This window comes from Alexandromys fortis, unplaced genomic scaffold (assembly GCF_014885135.2).
Source record: "Alexandromys fortis isolate MF-2015 unplaced genomic scaffold, M_Fortis_MF-2015_v1.1 scaffold_85, whole genome shotgun sequence".
Taxonomy (NCBI): domain Eukaryota; kingdom Metazoa; phylum Chordata; class Mammalia; order Rodentia; family Cricetidae; genus Alexandromys; species Alexandromys fortis.
The window spans coordinates 5,130,744-5,147,303 of record NW_026067975.1 but is presented as its reverse complement, the minus strand read 5'-3'; positions in this window follow the sequence as shown (position 1 = coordinate 5,147,303).

Below are 16,560 nucleotides of genomic sequence, written 5' to 3'. Positions count from 1 at the left end.
GTTAATCAGCTGGTAATGAAGCCATATTAATTTGCAGATTGTCAATTTCCTAAAAGGAGCGTCAAGCATTCATTTGTGCACTCATATATTTTGGAAGAGCAAAAATTAAACAAGCAAAAAGATGTAGTACAGGTTATCACACATCTTCTCTTTCTTTCCTGTAGTATGCACAGGTTTTCTCCTGACCACTAATTACAGAACCGTTACAGAAACATCAAGTCCCTTTGTCAGGAGAATGAAACCAAGGGAGAAGCTAAAACCAGAAAAGTGGGATAGGGGATCTTCTGTATCCTTATTAGAATCTGCACTAAATAGTTAGATAATATAGAGCAAAATGATTAATGTTAATATCCATTTACAATTGGAATTAGATTGTTTTGATCAGGTATTTGTTACAATTGTGGATTGCAAGACTAAACCTGTGACTCTCAGGACCTCTAGGAAGTCCACCTCTGCAAAGCCTCGCAGGGAGAGACTGTGAGGTAAAACAGCCACAAGCAGAAGCAGTTTGCTTGCTCTCCACAAAGCCTCATGAAGAACTCCAAGGAAGCACAGAAGGAGTAAACAACCATGTTAGATGGTGGGCTGCTGATTCATTGTCAAGATTGCACAGCAGAAATACCAGAAATGGTTATGTCTGTCAATATGGGAGACTGACTTTTTTCCTCGATGCTTTGCATGTATCTGTTGTGCCTGAGATTTAAACGTGGGGCAATGAAAGTATTTCTCTTGAATACAGGAAATGGTAAATGGCCCAAGCATCAGAGACAGCCCAAGCTTGGTAAAATGTTAATTTCACTACTTATTAGTACAAATTTAGAATAAAATCATAACTGTAATATCATATTAGTTACATCTGTCTAACCACATTACTGTAAACATATGTGTGTTTGTGTATACATCATATAGAATATGACTGAACAACAGAATGGCATTATAGCTTTAAATTTCATTTTATTTATTAATATTTTCTGTTCATGTATGAATTCTCTGGAGGCTCGACAATAATTCATAGGAGGTAGTTCTTTCCATCACTGTGGGATCTAAAGATTAAACTCAGATTGTCCAGCTTGTATTAACATTTTTACCTGCTCAACCAACTCACTGGTCATAGCATTCTAGTTTTAAAAGACAAGGAAAAATAATGCTGGGGAGATGACTCAGTGTTTAAGAACAAATATTGAGAAAGTGAGAGAACCCTTGATCAAATCTCCAGCTTCTACTTAAAGTCTATGCATGACTCGGAACCATTGGTCAGCCAGCCAAGGCAAAATGGCAAGCTTCAGAGTTACTGGAAGACTTTGTCTCAGCAAAAATGTCTGAAAAATCCAGGTGGAAACCTACTATTTTGTAAGCCAAAGATTTTGAAAAACATTTTAAAATTCATCGAGGTTTAGAGGTTCAGAGAAAATGCAGCATCCGCACTGAAAAGCTAATTAAAAATTGGAATTGGCCATGGTTTTGAAAGTCTTATTTGACTTTAGGGACAAGTTTAGCCTGCCTAATTAAATTAATGTTAGGAGACTGTATGCCAGACACAGAAATCTATTATCTTCTTTTCAAGTGGAATCTAAAATATTGGAAACCACAGAAACAAAGTGTAGAGAATTTATTAGAACTAATTAGAACTATGGCAATTTGGAGAATAGTGGAAGAGAAGTTCAGTGTCTCCATATCACATCTCACATTGCTACTGAATTTTAAAATTTTTGATACTATATATAACATTTAAATGATCCAGTAGCTATAATCACCAAATGTATGTATCATCATGATAAAAACATGATATACTAAAGTACCTGACTTAATATTCCAGCTTGTATACATAGTTGAAAACATTAGATTTTACATTCCATGAGTATATATAGTTACTTATCACTCATATTTTATTAAAAGCTATTGTTTATGAAAGAAATTTTAAGTTATCGTTGCTAGAAAGTCAAGAGTCCTGCCAGCAACATGTCTATCATTAAATCAATCAAGTAATTTTTCAGGAATAAAGAATACAACGGATGCTCTTGAAGGTGAGTATGATATATACAAGGAAGTGATTATTTTTCAAGTTGAAATTTTGTGGAAATGCACATCAACTCTGAAGAATAGGGATTTCTATTTAGGAGGAAAGTGGATGGAGAGCTAAGTTACTTTATAGTGAGAAGGGGAATTTGAGGAGTGTTTCTTAATCTGGTATGAAAATTGCAATGTGCAAACCTATACTATTTAAGACAGCATTGTTATGGAAGGCTATTCTCAGCCAAAGGGCTAGCCATTATATCTGAAAGAGAATGCTCCTCTATGCATATGCATATACTAACACCCTGAGCTCCACCCTGTTTTAATCTTTTCTTAGAACATAACATAGCCTATAGCTTTTTCAACTCCTACATGAAATAAAAAATGTTGTAGTTTTTCTGCTTTTTGCCTGTTGTATAGAAATATATAGAAAATTTCAGTAGATTATCGAAAGAATGATAATTAAATCAACCATTCACAGAGCAACCAAGACCACAGTTTTAGAGAAAAGAGGCTTGATGTATAAGCTAAATCAATGAAATAAAACGAGTGGGTCTTAGGTGTTGTAGATTATGGTGGGTGTGCTATGCAGGTTGCTGGGCCATAAAAAATTGCCATGTTTCTATGCCAGACAAAGTATTTGTAATTGCATGCCAAACATGCAGAGGGTTTCCAAGCCATATGGGCAGGGTAGGAGAAATCTGCAGACCTTTTTTGATCTGGCTGGGACTTGTGCTCCACCCTGCCCCACATTGGGTTTCATTCTGTTGTAGATAATAATAAAATAGTTTCACACTAGCCCAGAATGGAGTATAATAAAAATTTATTTAGGGGTAGACTCAAAGATCAGAAGTCCTCCACATGAGTGGGCAACTGGAAATAAATCCAGGAGTCTAAAGGCCATGATTGATTATATATATTACATATGACCAAGCCAAAAGTGGGCCAGTATCTTAAAAGCTATTGGCTAAAATAATTCCCACAGCACTCAGGAGAAGAAAGTTAAGCAATAAAAGAACAGACAGCTGGAATCAAGTTTATCTAGTGAGATCTCAAGCCAAGTTATGCAAGCACCCTTTCTACACAATATGGTGAAGAGTCTGAGAAACTGTTGAGGAAAGCACTACCAAGCAAAGGAAGGAAAACTTTTCAAAGGTAAGGCTAACCATATTACCAAACAACAAGGCAGTTTTAGAAAACAAAAATTTATCTATACAGTGTTATCTACCTTTGCCATTTGAGGTCAAACATGTTCTACTTTTCTTTCTGTTATTGTGATTAAAAACACTGTCCAAAACCTACATAGGAAGAAAGAGTAAACTATCATCATCAAATAAAATCAAAGTAGGAACTCGGGGCAAAAACATAAAGATAGGGATTGAAGCAAGGACCATTGAGGAATATTGCATTTTGCTTAGCTATATGTTGCCTCAATCCACCTGCCTAATGATGGATGGTACCACCCTCCGTGAGATACTTACCACATGAATTAGTAATCAAGAAAATGCACAGACAATGCCCATGGGCTAATCTGGCTATGCCAATTCCTTTCTTTCAGTTATGTTACATTGACAACTGAAGGTAACTATGACAAAATATATCATTTAAGAATAAATTGAACATGAAAAACTTGTAGGTGAATGAATAGCAAAGATCTGTAAAGGGCAAGAAGAGAACTTGGTGAAGAATGTCAGTTTGCTTGATAGTAGATAATTCTAGCAAATATGTATTAGGCACCATTTGTAATAAATGATTTATTTTAATATTCTCAATCAGGACTCTGCCTAAAAGTTCTAAACGCAGAGAATGGTCTTTTGATAATTAGCAGTTTTATGAATATGTGAATTTTATTATCTTTTTAACTCACCATTTGATGTTTATTACAATATATTTCAATCTTGATGTGCAGGATCTAAAATTGCTATCTTGAATTACATTTCAAGTGTTACTAAGATTTAAAAAAAAAACCTGTTATTCGATTTCACTCCTGACAAAAGACATTACAGGAAACTTGATATAATTGCTCTGTCAATAAAAGAGAGTTATACAACTGCCAAACCAGCCCTGCTTAAAGTGGTCTTTGCAGGGCTTGTTTATGGAGTGCTCATGTCTAGAGGCTGCAAAAGATTTGTCAGCCTGACAGTATCTACTCAGGCAGGTCTGCTCTTGCCTTTTCAACAATATTAAAATGTTATGGGAATGAGTATGGTCTCTACCAGGGATAATTATACTTAAAATAAGACGTAAATAGCTGTAATTGAATTAAGTAATCTGCAGTACTCATTTACATCCGAAGTCCACACATTGTCAAAATAGTGGAACCTACACACATTAAAAAAAGCATTTGGTTAATTGGCAATCACTATGAAGGAAGTGTAGGGAGTGAAAGAAGTATTTACATCATTTAGTGTAATTTCAAGTTCTTACTGCATGGATGAGGAGGCTATGACTTCCCCAAATTCATACACCAGGTTAGGCTATGAAATGATAGAACTGAGATTCATCTGGGTCATTGTTGATAACGCACCATTGCCTTTGTTTATTATTTTTGGGTTTTTATTTTATTTTACTTTATTTTAGTCATTTATTAAAGATTTCTGTCTCTTCCCCACCACCGCCTTCCATTTCTCTCCCCCTCCCCCAATCAATTCCCCCTCCCTTGTCAGCCCAAAGAGCAATCAGGGTTTCCTGCCCTGTGGGAAGTCCAAGGACCACCCACCTCCATCCAGGTCTAGTAAGGTGAGCATCCAAACTGCCTAGGCTCCCACAAAGCCATTATGTGCAGTAGGATCAAATATCCATTGCCTTTGTTCTTGAGTTCTCAGTAGTCCTCCTTGTCCTCTATGTTCAGCGAGACCGGTTTTATCCGGGGCTTTTTTCAGACCCAGGCCAGCTGGCCTTGGTGAGTTCCTGATAGAACATCCCCATTGTCTCAGTGTGTGGGTGCACCTCTCGTGGTCCTGAGTTCCTTGTTGGTGCTCTCTCTCCTTCTTCTCCTGATTTGGACCTTGAGGTTTCAGTCCGGTGCTCCATTGTGGGTCTCTGTCTCTGTCTCCTTTCATCGCCTGATGAAGGTTAATATTCAGGAGGATGCCTATATGATTTTCTTTGGGTTCTCCTTCTTATTTAGCTTCTCTAAGAACCCGAATTATAGGCTCAATGCCCTTTATTTATGGCTAGAAACCAAATATGAGTGAGTACATCCCATGTTCCTCTTTTTGGGTCTGGCTTACCTCACTCAGGATAGTGTTTTCTATTTCCATCCATTTGCCTGCAAACTTCAAGAAGTCCTTGTTTTTTACTGCTGAGTAGTACTCTAATATGTATATATTCCATACTTTCTTCATCCATTCTTCAGGGTTTTTAGAGACAGAGTTTTCACTGTAGCTTTGGAGCCTGTCCTGGAATTAGTTCTTGCAGACCAGGCTGACCTCGAACTCACATAACTGCCTCTGCCTCCCGAGTGCTGGGATTAAAAGTGGGGGCCACCACCACCTAGCTTGCTTTTATTTTTTCCCTTAATTTGTCAGTTACACACATGCAAAGTACAAGAGCCCCCAAAGCAGAGCTTACAATTGGGTTCTTTACCTACTCATGGTGTGTAAATTTTGTATGTTTTATTTTAAATTATTACCATGAAAATTTCAAGTGACTTTGTTCCACAAATCTAGAATACATATCATTAATTTACCTCTAAATGCTTTCACACATTTAGTTCTAATTATTTTGCCATTACCTACTAGTTATTGAATTATTTCCATTATTCTGTTACTTGTTTGATAGATTTATAGTTTTATTTAGAAAGGACTTTATAAATACATATTTTGATTAATGTATACTTATACCCCATATTATTGGAGTTCAATGTGATATTTCAATATATACATTCATCATTTACTGATGAATCCAGCTTCCCTTTTCCAAGCATGTTCTCAAACCTTAGTAATCACTATTCTGTATTCAGTTCAACATTTTGCTTAAAATTTTCTATCTATGAAATAGAGCATACAGCACTTGTCTTTCTGTGCCGGGCTTGTTTCACTTGGCATGCTGTCTTCTGATAGCACACTGTCATAATTACTTTTCTGTAGAACTAATAAAATATTACGACAAAAGTCACTTAAGGAAATTTATTCTTACTCACAATTTGAGGGTACACCGTGGCAGGAAAGTCATGATGGCTGCAGCTTGAGGAGGTTTATCACATTATATCCTGATGAGAAAAAAGATAGAGATGAATAGAGATGAAAGGAAAGCATTTTCCTTTCAATGAACTGCAGGGCCCAAACTTAGGGGATGTTGGTGTTAACTCTTCCTGCCTCAATTAACCTAATCAAGATAATCCTTTCCAGGCATTGCCAGAAACTACTGTGGTCCACATCATCCCTCACAGGTAGGCCCGGGGCTTAACCATTTCAAGATAATCCCTCATAGGAATGCTAGTTGCTGTAAATTGAATACTACCACAATTCACCCCTAATCAACTTGACATAACCACTTTTAAGATGTAATGTTCTCTCCTTGCTCTCATAAGATGGTCAAGTCATAATGTAAACTGATTCAGTCTAACTTCAAATGTTTCATAGCCCTTAGGAATCCTAATGCGACTTAAAAGTCCAGGATTTCCTCTGAGACTCAAGGTAGTCTGTACAAGTAAGAAGCAAGTTACATACTTCTAACATACAATGCCATGGAGTAAACATTCTCATTCCAAAAGCGAGTGGTCATACCAAGCAAGAGTCAAATCCAGCATGGCAATTTGAAGATGCTTTCAAGGCAGGTGCTGAGAAATCTGTTGGAATTATTTTAAAAAATAGCTTTAATGAAGAGAAACGTATTGCACTTTCCTTGCTGAATGTGAATGAAATGTGACCCCCAACTAGCTATGACTCTGTTCTTCTTACCACAGGGGATTGGATTGTACTCTCAAACTGTGAGCCAAAATAAAACCTTCTGTAAGTTGCCTATGTTAGGTAGGAATCTTGTCAAAGCAATTAGAAAATCCACGTTGGCAGATTCCTCACCATGTCTGTTGTGAAGTGTAATGAAAGAGAAATGAATGTGCGGGAACCTCCTTGGTATGCTGATTTTACTGCCTTTGGATAGAAACCCAGAAAGAGGAGGGCTGCCCTCACTCTTTCCTAAACGATAGCAGCAAATGTATTCCAAAGTGTGATCTATTGAATTTATACTTTAAATGCTTTTGAATAATGAAGAGATTACAGCAAAATTACAAAGATAAAAAAATACAGTTAGATTTAAAAATCAATTAAGGGCATTGCTTCCAGGAAAGTTCCCCCTCTCTGCATCAGTATCCATGTTGAACACTTTCTCTAATTTCCTAAAGAAAAAATGCCATGACAAATGGTTTTGCATGCACAGATATACTGTGAGGGTGGATCCCAATGTAACTTACGGATAATAGTGAGCTCCTATGTGAGCACTGGAAATCAAACCCTCACCCTCTGGACAAGCAGTCATTGCTCTTAAACTCTGAGGCATCCTTCCTGATACCCTCCATTTTTCTTTCACCAATTTTTAATGAATTTTATTTTTAAGGTGATTGTATGGCCATCTTCCTATAAGAAATAGATCCTGCTTGCTATGTTGTAGGCCTAAATTATTGTTTATCTCACATCAAGATAAACAACCAAGCAGAAATAAGCCCACCTTTAAAACTCTGATTCTTCCTAAATCATATATATGTATATATTTGATTTTTCCCCCTTAAAAGTTGAAGTATAAAAAATTTTTATGAGGATAAAGACTCATTTGCAAGTTCTTCATCTCAAAGAACCCTTAAACCCCCATAATTTGCATTAAGCAGTATTTTTTATTTACTTTTTCTTTATACCCTTTTCTGTGTGTGCTTATTAACTTTGAAATAGCATTTTGGTAGGAATAGTAAATCTTATGTAAGTTATGCTACTCCATTTACCTTCGGGGAACTATCTTATCCTTGTCAAATTGTGTTAGATGATAATACCAACATATACACAGTTGCCAAACTGCAAAAAACCTTAAAAACTTAGGTTATACTTTATACTTGAGTTCCAGATAAGAATGTTCAAAGTATTCATAATTTCACATCCCACAAATTACAATTTTTATCACCCCAGGCTTCCTCATTTTACTCTTCTAAACATATATGCCTCTCACATGGTAATAACTATATCCCAAATTCCATCATATATGCCAGTGTTGCCTTTCTGGACATTCCATACATGTTGTTTCAGTTTGTCATCATTTGGGCATGAATTCATACTATTCAATTTTAATGGCATTATTTTTTTACTCTTTAAAAGTATTAATTTGTTAAATGTATGATGTTTTATAAATCTATTATATTCTAGATTTTCTATTATATTTTATTTTGATTATTGGTGTTGAATCTGTTTAAATCAAGTATTTGTTTATCTTCTGATTGAAATAAATATGTACTAATCATTTCTTTCTTATATGTCTAGGAGTATAATTGCTAGTATATGTGGTTGGTATGTTAATCTCTTTTCAACTTGGCACAGGCTAAAATAACCAGGGAAGAGAAAAACTCAATTGACAAATTGCCTCCATCAGACTGGCCTGAAACCAGTTCTGTGGGAAAGTTTCTTTTCTAATTATTGATGGAAAAGGGTACCTGAATGCGTTCCTGGGTTGTATAAGAAACCAGGCTTGGAAAACAAGCCTGTAAAAAACATTCCCCCAGTGTTTCTGCTATAGTTCTTGCCTCTAGATTCCTACCTTGCTTGAGATATTATTCATTCTTTGCCTACTGAGAGGCTGTTATCAGGATGTGTAAGGCAAATAATATACTCTTCCCTCCCCAAGTTGCCTTTGGTCATTGGTGTTTATCACAGTAACAGGAAACCAAACTAGAACAGCATGTTTAGCTTTTGTAATACCCAATATTTCTCACAAAGATTGCATGATTTATACATGAATTAGCAATGCATAAAAAATCCATTTTTATACATCAATTCTTAGTATTTTCTTCTTGTTACCTTTATAGATATTTATGAATATGTCAGTGTTATGCCTTTTATTTTTCTGATGAATGATGTTAATTTTTCTCAGAGCCTTATTGTCCATTTATTAATCTTCTTAGTGCCTATTCAAGCATTTTGCTTCATTAAAAAAATTTATAATCTCATTTAGTTATAGAACATTTTAAATATAACTATATAGTGAGATATATTGTGCATGTCTTTTCCATATATGTGATATTTTAAACTTTGAAAATATTTTTCAAAAAATAGAAGGCGTTAATATTAATTAAATTCACAGAATCAATCTTATATCCTTAATGGTTTTAAAAGGAATCTTTATTCACATCAATTTCATGAATATAATTCCATATTTCTTCTAGGAGCATTTTTATTTTCCATAGTAAGATGGATTATGAATTATGTTTACTTGAATAATATGTTACAAACCACAGTTCATATTTCCCATATGTTTATTTTATTTGGCAATGATTTTTCTTTCTAAAACAAGTTACTGTACATAGGAATCTGATTTACAATGCTGTGCTATACTACTGATATACGTTACTTTATACCAGAATTAATTTCTTTCCACTAATATTTCTGTCTTTTATCTTAGTATAACTTCATCCTACTGATTTCTTTTTTTTTTAAATATAATTTTTTTATTGAAAAAAAAAAAAGATTTCCGCCTCCTCCCCGCCTCCCATTTCCCTCCCAGTCTCCCTTTTCCCCCCTCCTCCCTCTCCTCTCCCCCTCCCCCCACTCCTCTCCCCCTCCCTCTCCAGTCTGAGGGGCAGTCAGGGTTCCCTGCCCTGTGGAAAGTCCAAAGTTCTCCCCTCTCCATCTTGGTCTAGGAAGGTGGACATCCAAACTGGTTAGGCTCCCTCAAAGCCAGAACATGAAGTAGGATCAAAACCCAGTGTCATTGTCCTTGGCTTCTCAGCAGCCCTCATTGTTCGCCATATTCAGAGAGTCCGGTTTTATCCCATGGTTTTTCAGTCGTAGTCCAGCTGGCCTTGGTGAGCTCACAATAGATCAGCCCCACTGTCTCCGTGGGTATTATAGCTCATCATATGTTCATGTGGATTTTAAAATGTAATAGGCCATTTCCACAAAAGATAGTTGTTATGTTTCTGAGAAGAATATCAATTGGACCATATACCATGTTTGGAAATGCAAACTAATTTACATGTTGAATTTTAAATGCTGTCACATATATTTCTTCATTAGTTTTCTGTCTTTTTCACTGAAATTTTCTAGATATTATAGAAGCAACCTTGAGTATACTTATTTAGCTATATGATATGTGCAATGTTGTTTGATGCCATGATGAAGGGAAACTAAGTCTATAGCCCAAATTTTCATTTCTAGGTACATAAAATACTTCCACTCTCACAATATTTCACATATAAGTGAGACAATAGCAGTAAGGACTTTTAAAAGAATGTTCTTATTGAAAAGCTGGAGAGATGGCTCAGTGTTGAAAGCACTTCTGGATCTTTCATAGGCCTGGATTTAGTTCCCAGCAACCACATACTCATTCACAATCATTTATAACTACAGTTCCAGGTGATCTGTGGATATTCTCTTTTGATTCTGTGGGAACAAGTCATGCATGTGGCATTCAGACATATGTGCAGAAAAAAAAAACACTAATACACATAAAATAAAAGCAAATAAATCCTTAAACAATTTTTTTAATTCTTTGAGAATTTCATACATTGTATTTTAATCATATTCACCATTCACCCCCTTCTTCTTTCATTCCTGATCCATACCTGATTTCATGTTCATTCAACTTTTGTGTCTTCATTTTTTAAGCTCATCAGGTCCAATTTGTGGTGCTCATGTATTCTTGTGTATGTGGACATTCACCAGAATATTCTAAACCTATCAGGGACCACACCCTTAAAGAAAAATTAACCTCCCTTTCCTAGCAGCTATGAGTTACCAATAGATTCTCAGCTGCACAAAATTCAATTCTAAATGGATCAAGAACCTCAACATAAGTCTAATACCTTGAACCTGACAGAAGATAAAGTAGGGGATATGCTTGAAATAATTCACCCAGGGAATTTATTTATTTATTTTTACAAAACACTGTTGTACAGGCATCAACACAATTGAAAAGTAGAAGTTTATGAAACTAAAATGTTTTTATACAGAAAAGAACACCATCACTCATTTGAAGAGGCTGTCCACAGAATAGAAAAATTCTTTAGTAGCTTCACTTTTGATAGAAGATTAAAATGTATAAAAAACACACATCACAAAAAAAATCAAGAAAAAGAAGCCATTTAAAAATTAGGTCCTGAAACTAAATGAATCTAAGATTAAAATGTATAAAAAACACACGTCAAAAATAAATCAAGAAAAAGAAGCCATTTAAAAACTAGGTCCTGAAACTAAATGAATCTTCAAAAAGATCATAGGAGGTCAAACAATGGGGTCACATGCTTTTAATCCCAGCAATCGGGAAGCAGAGGCAGGCAGATCTCTGGGAGTTCAAAGCCAGCCTGCTCTACAAGAGCTAGTTCCAGGACAGGCTCCAAAGCTGCACAGAGAAACCCTGTCTTGAAAAGCCAAAAAAAAAAATCATAGGAGAAATCTTCCCCACACTAAGAAAAGACGCACTCACTCAGATAAAGGAAGCACACAGAATACCAAACAGACAAGACCAGGCAAGAACATTCCCACAAAAAAACTGGTTGTGGTGGCACTTTCTTTTAATCTCAGCACTTAAGAGAAGCAGTAAGATCTCTGAGTTCTAGGCTAGTCTGGTCTATAGAACTAGTTTCAAGGTAGCCAGAAATATACAGAATATCCCTTTCTTTGAAAAAAAAAAGAAAATACAGCAACACAGTACAGCAGTACTGAGTAGACATAACAAAGAGAGTGTATTTAAAGCTGCAAGAGGGGGGAAAAGCACAAGTCACACACACACAAACACACACACACACGTATACACATATATGAAATCAGGCTAACAGAAGGGCCTAGAACAGTCATCTAAGCTCCAACCTATGAGGTCAGTCTAGAATAATACACCCAGCAAAGCTATCTACTGTCACTGAAGAAAAAAAAATTTTCCACAACATAAGAAACATAAAATAAAAAAAAACAACTTTGTTTCAGAATTACCAGTCTTGTAACACTGTGATAAAGAATTGTTTCCCAAATAGGCAGCAGTGTCTAATATAATAGAGCTCACTGTATAAAAGCAACCTTACAGAGAAGTTATAAACTAGGCACTTTGTAAAATCTTTTGTACCATAAATTGCTTAGTTTCAGATCTAAAACATTGTATGTTACAAAATATTAATTGAAATCCATTTATAACATGTTTCTATAGCTAAACTAAGATATATGTAAACCCAAGAACTGCTTCTTATAAACGATAAGAATGATTAAATGATTGTGTTAGAGTGGATATCTGATAAACTTTCGTGTCCTACAATTTCACTCAAGGCATAACCTTCTGACTTACTTTAAGAGAAACTTTAAGAAAAACAACCCTATGCTACATATTTTTATCTGCTACTCAAAATATTTCTCAGTTTGTAAAATATTGCCCCAGAGACTTTTAAAAGAATTTTAAAATTCATAGAGCTTAATTAGTTAATTATTTTAATTAGTTGAAAATTAATATAAAATGAAACTAAGGCAAAGAAACAGACTCAAAAATTACCTCAAGGTGGTTTTAGAATTAAATCTCATCAAGGAAAGTTATCAAGAGTTATTATCTGCATTTTAACTTTAATTATATAATAAAATTGAGATTGGGTATAATAAAATAATGATTCACTTTAATGTTATCCTCTTTAGCCTTGTTAACTTGACACAACCTAGACACATACAAGAAGTTCAACTGAGGAATGAAGACAGATGCTAAAAAGAAATCCCACACTAGCTCAGAATTCAGTAAAAAAGGGTTTTTTATTTAGGGGTAGACTCACAGAACACAGTCCTCTGCACAAACAGAGAACAGGAAACAAATCCAACAGCTTGAAGAGAGAGGCTGGATGCATGCTTTACATTGCTATTTATAGTGTAAGAAGCCATGCCCCAGTGAGTAGGTAACTTAAAGTCTACTGGATGTAGGAATTCCTACAGCACCTCCTCCTTTTTGTTTAATGAGATAGTTCTAAGCGTAATACAAAACAATATACTATAAGAACAAATATTAGGTATAAAAATTAGAATTACAACCAGCATAAACAATTTCAAGCAAGAAACGTGGTAAATATTTCAATAATTATCCTATCCTAAGGAGTTTAAGTCTTGTATTATAAATAATTTGGCCAAGTCATGAGAGGAAAGTAAATAAAAGTATCTGGTCTTCAACCGCATCTAAGACACAAGAAGGGAAATAATATTCCTTGAGAAAGCAGGAAGTGCAGTCAAGCAACTTCCAAAATGTGCAACAAATGACAGAAACAACTGCCTACCTAGGCAATCACCCAAAGTCTCATTTGCAATGTTGGAGCAACCAGCTTTGGCTAAAACCTATAGTAATTGTCAGACCATTTTCAGAGGCAGGAAATGTTTCCAAACAATCTTACTCTTTCTTGGCAAAATTTGACTCGGGAGGCAGAGGCAGGCGGATCTCTGTGAGTTCGAGACCAGCCTGTTCTACAGAGGTAGTTCCAGGACAGGTTCCAAAGCCACAGAGAAACCCTGCCTCGAAAAACCAAAAATAAATAAATAAATAAATAAATAAATAAATAAATAAATAAATAAAAATTTGACAGTCTTTTTTCTTTTATCCTGCTTGTCCTGTCTGGACATTGTACATTTTGTTAGTGGTCAATGCATGGGCAGCTTCTTGCCCAAAGGCCAGTTTTGCCAAGAAGAAAACAAGCTCCAAGTAGTGTCTTCAGTACTCAACATTTTTTGGCAATAGATTGGTGCTGCCAGGAGCAATTGTGTCTCACGTCAACAGAACCTTAAGCTATTTAATTACCACATTCTGGACCCTGAAAGGTTTAATGGGCTTAACCACAAAGTAAACCATGGTAAGCATATGCCTAGAACTGGTGTCTATGACTTTGGTGTCTTGAGACAGGACGACCCTCAAACCTTATGTTAGATTTCTGAGGAAATTCTTTGTGTTTATTAACTTAATCATAGAAATCAAAAGCTTCAACAACAGTCAGAGATATTAGATAAATGAACTAGTCAATAGCTAGCTTGGCTTAGAACTACATACTTCCTACAGATTTTAATGCATGAAGAAAACTCACTGATGAGTCTAATAAGAGTTCATTTATTCAAATATTCTATAGATAGTTAGAAGCTGCTGATTCAAGCATTGATCTCAATTCTGGAGGGAGATTTTTAAAATACAGTATCTTTGCAGGGGAGCTCTCAGTTCAGGTGAGGTGAGACTATGTTACAGAAATGATAACTATGTGATTGTGTAATTTATGCATAAACTTCTCTAAGAGTATAGAAGTCATGTCTCTGCAGGAGCCTAGAGGGTTTCTCAAGTTCAGGTAGCAAAAAGACAGAAAAATGGCACTGTCCCCTCATTGGCCAGAGATAATGCACCTCCCCTAATTTTGTCACTCTTTCCATCTCCACACTGCATAAAAAGATAATTGACTGTAGCTACAGAAAAACAAGTGCCAGCCTTGGTAACAATTGTCAGGAAAGTCACTTACTCTTTAAGGACTGATTCCTCAACTCTGCCATAAAGAGATATTTACCACTGACTATAGAAGACTCAGCTACAAAGCTTCCTGTATTCACTGGAAGCTTCCAGAGACACAATGAAAAATAATCATAAAAATACATGGCCATGCAAATTGTATACAATAAATTTATTTGAAGCACTAAATGGCATAATTAAATGCAATATTTTTTTCATTCCAGTGGTAACATGGAAGATAGGTTTGGCTATAGCATAGAAAATAACAATAATAATAATAATAATAATAATTAACGATAGCATTGTCAGTTTCAGATAATCTATTGCTCAGCAGTTGTAAAATCTTGTCTAGGGACCATGATAAATGAGATAAATGCAATTTCTTAGGCCACCTAGCAAAAAAAATATAATTTTCAAACCTTTAAAGAGAGGATCGCATCCTTCGTCTTCTGAAAAGAGGACTTTGTTCAAAATATATTTTAACAATCCTCTTTCTTGGGACTGAGAATCTCTGCAGGCATTCACAAAGCTAGCTCTCCACTGCTATTACCCTCATGTCAGCTGTAAATTGTCTTGCAAATGCCTTCTTCATTGTGTTTACGTAGTTTTCTGCCATTTTTAAGTATGCTATACATAAACTATGGTGTGACATAACAAATAACACTCATAAACTTTCAGCTGCTTTGCAATCTTATGCATCTGATACAAATGCTTTGAAAATACAATAGGGTGTGCTCAGCAGCTCGGATGCTTCCCAGCTAGAATCATGATGATAGTTCTTGTATGCATTGTTGAACAGAAAGGTAAATTATGCTATTCTTGTAAAGTGTCTTCATTTTGATTCAAACTCAGCGTCTTTCCATCATCCACATGTTAAATTGAGACAATGTCTCTGCCTTTTAAATCCGCACCCTGGGGAAAGAGGAACTGAACATAACAATTTCCAGTTCCTTTTTTAGCTTGAACTTTTGTTTACTTTCCAAATTTTTCTTTTACTTTAACATTTCCATATAAATGTAACAGTTATTTGCTTCAACAAAGTATGATGTTTATTCCAATCAACATTAGAATTGATTCCAAAATAATTAATTATTTATTTAATAATAAGTAAATTGACTAGAAAGGTATGTGAAACAAATGTTAAAAGAGACTATGAGCTTTCATTTGTGAATGGGGATCACCGATTTCAAGAGTTATTAACATGCGTTTGTTGATATGGTTTTGATCAGTGGCAACTCAGACATTAAAGGTGAGGAGTGAGCAAAAAGAAGGTGCTTGTCATAAGATGAAGAAGACCTGTGAATGAGATAATGCAGGTGATAATTTTTCTCATGAAAATTTTCATGAAGAATTTGAAAACACCATTTCAACTACTGTCACTGTTGTTATTTACACCACAGTTATCTTAAACTCTCGAGATGCTCAGAAAGAAACAGAAGGGTCATTGAAACTTAGTAAAATATAGATGAAAAGAAGCCCTGACATGGCCACAAGAGGTCTGAAAATAGGATTGGTAAGAACCCATCCTCCATTCCCCGACCTCCCACACAAAATACAGTGACATTTTACAGAAAAGATGAGAGTGCAAGGGATTTGAATGGTGACTGTGTTCATAACAGGCAAAACTCAGAAGGCAAATGCTTCTCTCCACAGTACTTCCAAGTGTTTTTATGAACACTATCTAATTTATTTCTTTAATAGTCTTCTACTTTAAGACATGAAATTCCAAGCCAGGTCAATATAATTCAGCCTCACTATGCTCATTAAAATTTCCTATCCTAAGTCAAAAGTTCAATTTCCAGTCAAACGAAAGAGGGGCTAAAATACACGGCTCTTGGGGTTCTCACTTGCTAAAGGCAGCGTCTCAGGGAAAGCTGCCCTCCCAGTGATTAGAAAATTGAATGCAGCTCT